Below are 11181 nucleotides of genomic sequence, written 5' to 3'. Positions count from 1 at the left end.
GCGCCGTGCCGCCTGAGATGAGGCTGAGCCAAGCCCCCGAAGCTACCGCCATTTTGTTTAATCCATTAGAAGCTAAAATAAGCCCTCATTAATATTAATTTCGTACGATGCTCCCACGTCAACTGTGGTTTTGTACGTGTATTAGACAATACGCACATCAGCGCAATGACAAAGGTCAACTTGGCAAATTCATTAATGTATTCATTTTGTTACGCGCTCGTGACGCGAAGGATTCATTCAGCGAATCAAGCAAGTGCAAATCTGAGACGATACGTTGCGCTCTATAAAGTATCGATATCACAAGCGATATCACTTATAAACAAATCATTGTTTGTATTGCGTCTTATAGGCCTTTGCTAATTCCAAAAGGGAAGATGAAAAGGGTAGATCGAGTCGTGATTAGGTAAAGAGGTCTCTACTCTAGTGCTTTTGCCATCCCTAAATCGTAATTACCATACTTGTAACTCATGATGGAACGGGCCCCAATTTATCATGTTTAATACGTTTCCTGTCCCCTTTATTCTCCAGCATTTCTTACTCTAATTTTTTTTCCATTTAATCATTTTCCCACTCAAAATTCTTTTGTGCCGCCTTTCTCCTACATATGTAGAGCTCATTTTCAAAAGGGGTTAGGTCCATTTTTCATCAAACTTGATTCTTATGTCTTAATGTAAAGATTTTTAGTAGCTATATAAGATGATACCATAGAAAAGTTGAAATTCCTATTAAAAAGTGAACTAATATGGCAAAGAAAAATCACCTTTTTTCAAAAGGGGTTAGGTCCATTTCAGTTTAGTTGCAAAAGGGGTTAGGTCCACACATACTTTTTTTGGAAAATAATATCTTAAAAAATATGAAGACAAGTAAATATCTTTTATACCCAATTTCATGTTCTCATGGTAGGGTATCATGAAAATTCAGTTTCGCATAAGAATATTGTAATATGGGAGAATTAAAAAAGAATTATTTTCTTGGAGTGGACCTAACCCCTTTTGCAACTAAACTCTTCTGAAGAACTCATTTGTCAAAAGGGGTTAGGTCCATTTTTCATATATTTTATTGTTTTCTGTCTCTAAACCTCTAAATTTTCAGTCACTCTGATGATACCAAAGAAAATTTGAAATTCAAATGAAGCACTGAAAAGTGCCTTTTTATGCAAGAAAAATGCCCCCTCACGAACGTGTACTGTGTCCCTTTCACCTGACGAGAACCTGTTTTAGGTGTTACCAAGTGCTCTTCCTTGTATGCAATTTTTTTAACCGAAAAATGCCCCCCCCCCCCCCGGAACGTGTTCTGTGCCCTTTCATCTGAGGACCCGTTTCATGTGTTAACCCTTGCCTTCTTGTAAGTGCCCTTTCTCGAATCACTGCCCCCTTTTTACCCAAGAAAAGTGCTCCTAAAGAACTTGTTCTGTGCCCCTTTCACCTGAGAAGGTCCCGTTTTATGGTCACCATGACGATTGCCCTTTGAAACAAGAAAACAATATTCTCATTTCGATAATATACTTATGAAGGAAATCCTTTGTGCATTAAGTTTAATAATTCATGGGTGGGGTATATAAGCAGTTTCGTACAGATGGAGGGGGGCTTGAATGACTCTTGCCCCCCCCAAAAAAAAAAAAAAAAAAAAGTCAAAATTTTGCTCGCTCGCACCTTCTTAAAAATTTCATGTAATACAGCATTTTCCCTATGCCCCCCCCATTTTCAACTTCACTCCGCCGCTCCTATTTGTATGTTTATAGCTTCTCCTTTTGCAACCAGTTTTAATGAAAATCAACAAGAAATTTCATACGTCATGAATTTGGGGTTGTGATAATAATTTTTTTGTGTGTGAAAAATTGGACTTGGAAAAAAAAAACCTTTTCCATCTTCATCAAGTGGTTCCTAAGTCAGACTCTTCAATGTTGAATTGTTGGATTTCTTGAATGAAAACATCTGTTACACCAGTCCTGCAGATTGAAAAAATAGAGAAAGAAAATCAATGAATTTAAATTAAAATTGTCCTGATTTATGAAACTTAAATGTTTCAAGAAAAGTGAGACTATACATATATATGTTTCTTCAACACATAACAGGAAATCTTACTTCTACTAATTATAAACTTGTACTTCTATAAAGCATATCACTTAAACCTGTTCTATGCAGTTTACATACCACTCTCCATTATAACGACATGTACTGTATGAAAAAATGCCAGAGATTTCTCATAAATATGAATATATGAATCAACATATGTAAATTATATAAATAGTCAAAATTAAAGTTGATATGTTTTGTTGCACAGAAATATGATTAAAAACGACACTAACTATAATCTAAAAACAAAATTGAAATGGGTTTTTCAAAGGCAGGTCTATTTGTTGCCAAAAAAATGTGAACAACCTCCATTATTAAAAATATTCACTAATTAACTCACTCATATAACTGCTGTAGGTTGTATTTTTCTTTGTGGTCTAGTCGCTGTTCTATTAGGCCTACTTCACCGATTATTTATTATCATCAATCACCTCCATGGAAATTGTAAAACTGCATCATCCTATTGGACAAAATGTAAAATAACAAGATTTTTAAAAATCGTAAATCTACAAATATGAAATATGAATATCACACTAAAGAATGCATAAAATGAATTTTGTAAAATATGAAAAATAAATATTGCTTTGTTTATAAACAAATAGGAAATAAAAAGGCCATTTAATTACTAGTAGATCAAGGACATGACCTTATTTTATAAATTTGCCCAAGGTACATAACTTTTGGCATTGGTTCTATTTTAGACTCGAGAGCCTTAGGCTGTATATTTAAGAAGTGTATATTCATTACAGATCCTACCTCTTTGTGGCTCAGATTATTTTTATTTAATGTAAACATGGTTAACATTCAATGCATGTAATGTATCTGTAATTTTGTATGGGTTAGTTTAAGTTTTATACCTGGATGAGAATCTGCAAAATGATGCATGCACGTATATGATCATCATCTTGAACCATATAGGTAGACCTCTACTGTTTTTTCTTGTTCGTCAAACTCAACCTGTTTGTGAAAGAAGAGAGAGAACAATAATAAGAAGTGATCTTTTTCATGGCCGTATGTATAGGGGGAGGGGTTTGGGTAAGAGCTGAAATGTGAAAACCTTCATCAAAAAGAGAATTACTTGACATCCTTCAATTTTACGTTAGAAAATGCACAAAACGGCCCTAGGTAATATTGGTCACTTCTGGCCCTCGCTTTCTGCATTTTAGGTTTCTCTAAATTTTTTCACATGTCTGCCCCCCCCCCAAAAAAAAAAAAAAAAAAAAAAACTGGATCTTTTTATTTCCAAATCTCATTTCATTAGATTTTAACATAATTTCATAATCTCATGCACTAGGTCTAGATCTATTTGTAAGAAAGTATAGATCTAGTCCAACGAGACTCAGTGCTGTGCGACAGCATTCATGTATCTAAATTAGGTCTAGATCTAGACTAACAATGGACTCTCGATCTATCTAGACCTAGTAGAAAGTAAAGCTTCGGTTCTAAACCCTATATCGGTTTAGAAATTATTGATGTCTGACTTTGTCTTTGACTTCTATTCCTGGCTAAGACTTCACTGCCATTATTGACCGAGAGTAGATCTAGATCTAGTCCGACTCCTTGGTCCACTGACAGTCATACTCGTACATGTAAATACTAAATGGAGTCGTTTAGGCCCAGACCTAGATCTAGGCCTAAATTACAGACCTAGATCATAAGCCCTGGGGGTAAGTATCGAGGGTTGGGAAAGTATAAGTTAGACTAGATTTTAATTAGGTAGGCCTAGCTCTTGATACTTGATAGCATCGATGAATAATTAAAAGTAAAGTAGCCTAGGCCTAGATCTAAGTATAAAGTAAGTAGGGCCTAGGATTAAGAAGATCTAGGTCATAGATCTATTGATAATAAGACAAACATGCAGAGCAGCATGTTATTTCTAAGACCGAGTCTATATATTTATGAATAACAATAAGAGTTAAAATGGGTGGGGGCTAAATGCAGAAGCCTGAAGTTATGCAAAATAAATTTGATAATGATATCTGAAACAAAGTGAGGACTGAACAATGACAGGCGTATCTTCATCCACACTCCGCTTTACTGTTTATTCCTGACCGAGTCTCGATCTACTGAAGATAGATGCAGATCTCCCTCTAGATCTAACGTTACAGTGTACAAAAAGAAGCCTCATTCTTCTTGTTTTAATCAATCGTGGGTTGGTCCTTGTTGGAGGTGAACCAAACCAGCCCGATTATCTCTCGATTCCCAGCCGGCTAGGAGCCCGTACAAAATACACTGCAAGCAACATACAGGCTGCACTGGGCGACGATGACAATCTAACTTCAATTTCAAAGACCAAATTCTGCTTTCCTTTAACAGAAGAATGATAGCAAACTCTCTAATTTGTTAAAGAAATAACCTAAGATCACAAAATACAGTGTGAAATGCGTAAATAGTCCACTGAATTCATGTGGTTATATCAATTTATGCGTACTCACCGGAGTGTTCGTAGGTCCATTTTGTGTGTGGAAAGAAAAGTTTCAGAATGAATAAATTAGATGACGTAATGAGGTCAAATGAATAATTATTTCTGTAACACGATACCACTAGTATCGATGACAAAGAATCGGGGAAATCGCGTATTAATGACGCTCTTAGCCAATGAAAAGGCCGGATTATGAATATCTTCATGCCCATGAATGTCAATGAGGGCTTATTTTTGTCTTCAAATGATCGCGGTAGGCGGAGCCTAATCTCATTTGTTTTGTGCTGAACGCGCACGCAGCTTTCGGTCTAGTAATATATTATAAGGTCTTTGGGCTGAGCTGAGCCTGCCGCGCGCCTGAGACTAGAGAGTAGATCGGTAGGTTATATTATAACGAGTACGATCGACCCACTACGAACTACAAAAACGGGGCATTATTGTGACCTGGGGTGGTATTCTGAAAACGTTCTTTTCTCAAATATGTTGTTGGTTTCGTCACGATCCATTCTCAAATTGGTATTCTGAAAATGTTCTTATCTTTCTTGCTTAATAATGCTGAGCGTGTAAATTATAATCTCGCGCACTAAGCTAAGGCAAAACGTGCTAAGTAAAAAAGATGATAAGAATTGGTATTCTGAAAACGTTCTTATCTTTTATCTTTCACGATATATAAGTGGTATTCTGAAAACGCTCTATCTGTTATCTTTCTTATCCCACGATATCTAAGATAATATGTACAATAGCTAGCTAACGTTAGAGGGTTATCACATCTCATGATGGCTGCGTTCGTTCTTGTTCAAAATGTTCAAAATCAACGGAGCCACAGTAGTGACGAGCATTCCTCAGTTCCACCCTTTCTTTTATTCACCCTTTATTTCGTCTGTCTCTTTTTTCTATTTTTTTTCTCTCTTTTTTCTTTCTTTTCTTTATTTCTTTTGCTTTCTTTCATTTATTCTTCATCTTTCTTCCTTTTCTTTTTTCCTTTTCTTTTTTCCTTTTTCGTTTATTTTTTTCTTTCTTCAATTTATCTATTGTATTGTAATCTTTACATTTCTTTCATTCATTCATTAATCTTTATTTCTGTTTTTCCTGTTTTATTTCTTCAATTTTCTCTTCACCTTTTTTCTTTCTTTCTTCCTTCCGTTAATTTTTAAATCTTTTTTTATTTCTTCCTCCTTTTTCTTTCTGTTATCCATGTTTTCCTTTTTTGTTCTTTCTTTCTCTTTCTGTTCGATTGTTCTTCCTTTCATTCATTTTTGTCTCACCTGCATAACAGTGAGACTGTAAGCGCCGCTTTTCCGAAGGCGGCATCAACATCAAATCTTAAAGTATTACTGAACATCCTGCCCGAGTTTCAGGTCACATGACCAAGGTCAAAGGTAATTATGGATCAATGAACTTAGACCATGTTGGGGGAATCAACATCAAAATCTTAACCCAAGGTTAAGTTTTTGAAATTTCGTCATAACTTCGAAAGTATTTGGACCTAGTTCATGAAGCTTGGCCATAAGGGTAATCAAGTACTACTGAACATCCTGCCTGAGTTTCAAGTCAGTTTCAAGTCACATGACCAAGGTCAAAGGACATTTAGGGTCAATGAACTTTGACCAAGTTGGGTTTTTTTGTTGAATTACCATCATAACTTTGAATTAAAGTTTATGGATCTGATTCATATAACTTGGACATAAGAGTAATCAAGTATCACTGAACATCTAGTGCTAGTTTCAGGTCAGATGACAAAGGTCATTTAAGGACGTTCCACAGTTATGTTTGTGCGCATCATGATCTGCGCATAATTTACACTCTGCGCGCTGACGTCACAATGGATATGAACTGGTGATTTAATCAGCTGTAGGTAATGTGAGCTGATTTTTCTCTTTATCTGCACAAACTGCAGATCCGATGTGTTATTTTATGAAGCTAATAAAGTGGAATTATTCCATGGACCATTTTTTAAATTCCTCTTCAATTTCAAAATAGTTTCTCTGTAGTGCTGCAAAGTATGATGAATATGACCCCGAGTTTGAATAAATGGAAAAGTGGTTCGGAATTTTTCCTTTTATAAAGCTTTTGGCGCGTTTCGGGGTGTTTTAACAAGCAAATTTGCTCTAATAAGAGTGCTGATAGTTTGAAAGCAAGCACATGAACCCATATTTTTTAATGTTTGCACCTCTTAGGTATACCTTCCTCTACAACTTTGCAAAGTTTGGTGAAAATGACATGGGTTTTGAATAAAGTGCAGCATTTCTTTTACTTCTCAAGTTTGTTATTGAAATTTCACATTTTTGAGGTTGAGTATCTTTCCGGCAATTTCTAAGAACTGAGAGTGTTGTTAGACTTAAATGAGCAAACAATTGACAGCAATATAAATAGATTATCCATCTTATGGATACAATTATTAATCATATTGCAATATTTGATGAAATTTTCATGGATTTTGACTGAGTAATAGAGCTTTAAACTCAATGTTGTGATCTCGTGAGGTCTATATGCCAAATACTTTTGGATGCACGATTCTCAAGAACATCCATTTGGGTTAACTTTGAAGCTCTATAGCAAAAAATCAAGCACATAGACCCATGTTAATTTTTGCATATTTGGAATATTCAGGTGCTAAAGTATTTATGTGCAAAGTATGATGAAAATGACATGGATTTTCAATGTTTGGGAGTAAGAATACGGAACCATTCGCATTTTAGACGGTATATTAACAGACTTTTGCTTGTTTTCGGCGCATTTTGGGCTGTTTCAAGCCAACTCGCTATACTTTGGACACTGATAATTTGAAAACGAGCACATGGACCCCATAGTTTAAATGTCTTGACTTCTTCAAAATATATTCCTCTACAAATCTAGAGATTATGATGAAAATGACATGGATTTTGAATGTTTGGGAGCAGGACTATAAGGAACATTCGTATTTTAGACATTTTGGACGGTATTAGACTTTTGCCCGTTTAAGGCGCATTGTAGACTGTTTCAAGCCAACTCTCAAAATTTTAGACACTGATAGTTTGATAACGAGCACATGGACCCCATATTTCTATTATTTTAACGTCTTTAGAATATATTCCTCTACAAATCTAAAGAGTATGATGAAAATGGCATGGATTTTGAATGTTTGGGAGCAGAACTACGGAACCATTCGTATTTTAGATATTTTGGACGGTATTATCAGACTTTTACTTGTTTCGGCGCATTTTGGGCTGTTTCAAGCCAACTCGCAATACTTTAGACATTGAAAGTTTGATAACGAGCACTTGGACCCCATAGTTTAAATATCTTGACTTCTTCAATATATATTCCTTTACAAATCTAGAGAGTATGATGAAAGTGACATGGATTTTGAGTGTTTGGGAGCAGAACTAACATGACTAAGGAACCATTCGTATTTTCGACATTTTAGACGGTATAATCAGACTTTTACTTGTTTCGGCGCATTTTGGGCTGTTTCAAGCCAACTCGCAATACTTTAGACACTGATAGTTTGATAACGAGCACATGGACCCCATAGTTTAAATATGTTGACTTCTTCAATATATATTCCTTTACAAATCTAGAGAGTATGATGAAAATGACATGGATTTTGAGTGTTTGGGAGCAGAACTAAGGAACCATTCGTATTTTCGACATTTTAGACGGTATAATCAGACGTTTGCATGTTTTCCGCGCATTTTAGGCGATTTTCAAGCCAACTTGCAACATTTTGGACACTGAGAGTCAAAAAACGAGCACATGGACCCCATATTTTTAATATTTTAATGTCTTTAGAATATATTCTTCTACAAATATGGAGAGTATGATGAAAATTACATGGATTTTGAATGTTTGGAAGCGAAATATGGAACCATTTGCATTTTAGAGTGTATTAAGAGACTTTTGCATGTTTTCGGCGCTTTTTACGCGATTTTCAAGCCAACTTGCAAAACTTGGGACACCAATAGTTTAAAAACGAGCACATGGACCCCCTATGTTTAATATTTTAATGTCCTCATAATATATTCTTCTACAAATCTAGATAGTATGATGAAAATGACATGGATTTTGAATGTTTGGGAGCAAAACTACGGTACCATTTGCATTTTTGACGGTATTATTAGACTTTTGCACGTTTTGGACGCATTTTTGGCGATTTTCATGCCAACTCGCATCACTTTGGACACTCATAGTTAAAAATCGAGCACATGGACCCCATATTTTCAAAGTCCCTACACCTTCGATATGCATTCCTCTACAATTTAACCGAATTTGATGAAAATGACATGGATTTTGAAAAAAGTGCAGCTTACAAAATACTTTTTTAATTTTTGAGTAGATTCACGTCTTTGAAGATTTGTTTTTCCGAGTTTTTGCACCATTCTTGCCAAATGAGGGCGCTGCTGACTCCAAATTGATATAGTTTTACCAATTAAAAGACTTTCTCTTACTTTGGTATACACTTTGTTATATATCTTGAAAATTTGATGAAGTTTGATGCGGTATACACTGAGTAAAGATGATTTAAACTCATTTGGTGAATTCGTGAAGTCTAAGAGAGGCATGATTATCTTGATTGCACAAGATTGCATGTCTTTCAAATACGGCGACTTTGAAGACCCGTAGAAAAAAAATAAGCACATGAACCTATACTATTTTTTGCATTTTCATAATTCATAGATACCAAAGTAACTCTCTGCAAAATTTGGTGACAATGACATGGACTTCACTTTAACTGTGGAACGTCCTTAAGGTCAATGAACTTTGGCCAAGATGGGGGTATTTTTTGAATTACCATCATAACTTCGAAAGTTTATGGCTCTGATTCACAAAACTTGGACATAAGAGTTATCAAGTATCACTGAACATCCTGTGGGAGTTTCAGGTCACATGACCAAGGTCAAAGGTCATGTAAGTTCAATGAACTTTGGCCATGTTGGGGGTATTTGTTGATTTACCATCATAACTTCGAAAGTTTATAGATCTGGTTAATAAAACTTGGACATAAGAGTAATCAAGTATCACTGAACATCCTGTGTGAGTTTCAGGTCACATGACCAAGGTCAAAGGTCATGTAAGTTCAATGAACTTTGGCCATGTTGGGGGTATTTGTTGAATTACCATAACTCTGTAAGTGTATTGGTCTAGTTCATAAAACTTGGACATACATGTAAGAGTAAAAAGTATCACTGAACATCCTGTGCGAGTTTCAGGTCACATGACCAAGGTCAAAGGTCAATGAACTTTGGCCATGTTGGGGGAATTGTGGAATAACCATCATAACTCTGAAAGTGTATGGATCTATTTCATAAAACTTGGACATATGAGTAATCAAGTATCACTGATTATCTCCTGCGAGTTACAGGTCACATGGCCAAAGCCAAAGGTCATTCAAGGTCAATGAACTTTGGCCATTTTGGAGGTAATTATTAGATTGCTATTATAACTTTCAAAGTTTATCGATATAGTTTATAAAATGTGGATATGGGTAATCAGGTATCATTGACAAGTCTTAGGTTGCATGATCAAGGTCAAAAGTCATTTATTGTCAATGAACATAGTATTGTATCATTATATGAATTGTGTTTTTTGTGAATAATTATGTTACAGTAGTTTTCAAAGTCAGCACTGCTGCTATATTGATTCGCATGATGCAGGTGAGACTGCCAGAGGCACTCCACTTGTTTTTTAATTTCTGCTTTCTGATACTTTTATGCCTTCTTATTTACTTCTGTTTTATTCTTTCTTTCGATCATTCTTTATTTCGCTCGTTCTTTATTTCATTTCTTTCTTTACTTTCTTTCTTTATTTTGTGCACATGTCAAGACATTTTTAAAAAATCAGTCATTGCGTATAATCTCCAGAAACTAGTGTATGTGCAGTGCCCATGATATTCTCTTGACATAAGGAATGCTTTTATTGGTTAACTGCCAATATAAAGCACATTTTGATTGGTAATATCTAAAAAAATGGGCATGTTGAAGATAAGAAAGGGGCAGAGATAAGAACGCATTAATAGATTTTCAGAATACCGATTTGCAATGATTTATATATGATAAGAACGTTTTCAGAATACCACCCCAGAATGCATTACCCAGCCAAGTTGTGTGTCCGACGTCTGGACAATCAATTTTTGACAGTCATTTGGAAAATTAAGCAAAATTTCGTCAATTTCTAGTATGGTTCTTGATAGGGGGTCCTAAACTAAAGCTACGCACCACCCATCGTGCATGCAATTTCAGTGGCACAATGTGCACTCTGTGTGTATGGAACTGTGACTGAAGAGTGATGAACCATTCCTTTTCAACTTTTCTACAGGGCAGAGGCTGCAATAAATCACCAAACGCAGAGAAAACCAGCAACTGTTTGGAGCTTTTGAGTTAATTCACCTTAATTTCACATTTTCCTTTAATAATATGAACATGTTTTAGAATTTGAGATACAGGAAATTTCTTTGCATGATATTGGGTGTACATAGCACAGATAGGCAGGTTACTGTGAATTGACAAGTTTAAGGGACAAGAAAAGGACATGCAACTTAAAGATAAAGTGCAAGGTAGCTTTTAAGATCAGGGCATTTAGAGGTTGAGGGAGGGAATCATCATAGGGTAGTAGGATGGCTACTGTGAATTGGCAGGGATTGCTGGCATTGAAGGAGGTTGCTGAGGAGGGAAAATCCTTTAAGAGATTCCTTATCTTGTCCAAGAG

At 35.6% G+C, this 11181-nt stretch overlaps 1 long non-coding RNA gene across 1 annotated transcript; it reads right to left on the bottom strand.

Annotated features, from left to right (window-relative positions):
• Nucleotides 1-1704: 1704 nt before the first annotated feature.
• LOC135153537 (uncharacterized) lies at nucleotides 1705-2968 on the bottom strand. Its single transcript, XR_010292941.1, has 3 exons — nucleotides 2933-2968; nucleotides 2416-2535; nucleotides 1705-1948 (listed from the first exon to the last, which is right to left on the bottom strand). It is a non-coding gene; the product is annotated as an uncharacterized LOC135153537 (long non-coding RNA).
• Between the last annotated feature and the right edge of the window lie 8213 nt (nucleotides 2969-11181).

This window comes from Lytechinus pictus, chromosome 3, assembly GCF_037042905.1.
Source record: "Lytechinus pictus isolate F3 Inbred chromosome 3, Lp3.0, whole genome shotgun sequence".
In the NCBI taxonomy this organism is placed as follows: domain Eukaryota; kingdom Metazoa; phylum Echinodermata; class Echinoidea; order Temnopleuroida; family Toxopneustidae; genus Lytechinus; species Lytechinus pictus.
This window is presented reverse-complemented; position numbering and strand designations above follow the sequence as displayed.